General features: G+C 48.3%; 1 pseudogene; it reads right to left on the reverse strand.

Annotated features, from left to right (window-relative positions):
* LOC119305635 overlaps nt 1-249 on the reverse strand; it is a 5,251-nt pseudogene extending 5,002 nt beyond the window's left edge.
* Between the last annotated feature and the right edge of the window lie 594 nt (nt 250-843).

The raw sequence follows: 843 nt of genomic DNA on the forward strand, positions 1-843 counted from the left end.
CGTTCGATTACCAAAACAGTGGTCCCGGTCAGCTTCCACCAGCCCGTCCGGGATCGCCTCGAACCGGAACCCCTCGTGGGCACGCACTGCGGCGGCGCCCTCCGTGGCCTCCATGACGCGATGGTTGTGCTTGGTGTTGACGAAGGTGATGTAGACGCCATGGTGGTGCAGCAGCTTGGCCAGCTAGAGCGCCGGGTTGATGTTACCGGAGCTCGGGTGCGGCACCACCACGGCGTGCGGCGTCGCCATTAGTTCGTTCGTCCGGCCGTACGGAGCTGTGCAATGTGCGTACTATCCTTAACTAGCTAAGCTGTAGATGCCCTAGCTAATTAGATCGTACTTTGATGTGTAGATCGATCGGATCGAGGTCTACTCCCTCCATTTCAAAATATAGTGCGCCCGAGTTTCTGAGGTCCAATTTTGAACATAAATTTAACCAACAAGACCGACTGCGGCGGAAGGAAAAATTACATAATTGAAAACTCCTTTTGAATAGGAATTCACTGGTATAACTTTTGTTCCTACCGCAGTAGGTCTCATTGGTTAAATTTATGGTCAAACTTGAAGCACGGAAATAGAGGAAGCACTATATTTTGAAACAGAAGAAGTAGGTGGCTGACATTAGCGACTAGATCCATCCAAGTCTTTCTTTCTGAAAAAGGATCAGAAAGGGATAGAATTAGTGTAGGTGAGCATATTCCAAAATACAAGACATGGGACAGCAAGATGTCTCATAGAGATAAGATGAAAATAATTCCTATCTAATCCAGTGCAATCTCTAACTTCTTCCCGCATAGTCGCAGTAGTAGCGTTGCGAATAACAGGAGTGTCGCGGACGATCAA

Source organism: Triticum dicoccoides, chromosome 5B (genome assembly GCF_002162155.2).
Source record: "Triticum dicoccoides isolate Atlit2015 ecotype Zavitan chromosome 5B, WEW_v2.0, whole genome shotgun sequence".
NCBI lineage: Eukaryota > Viridiplantae > Streptophyta > Magnoliopsida > Poales > Poaceae > Triticum > Triticum dicoccoides.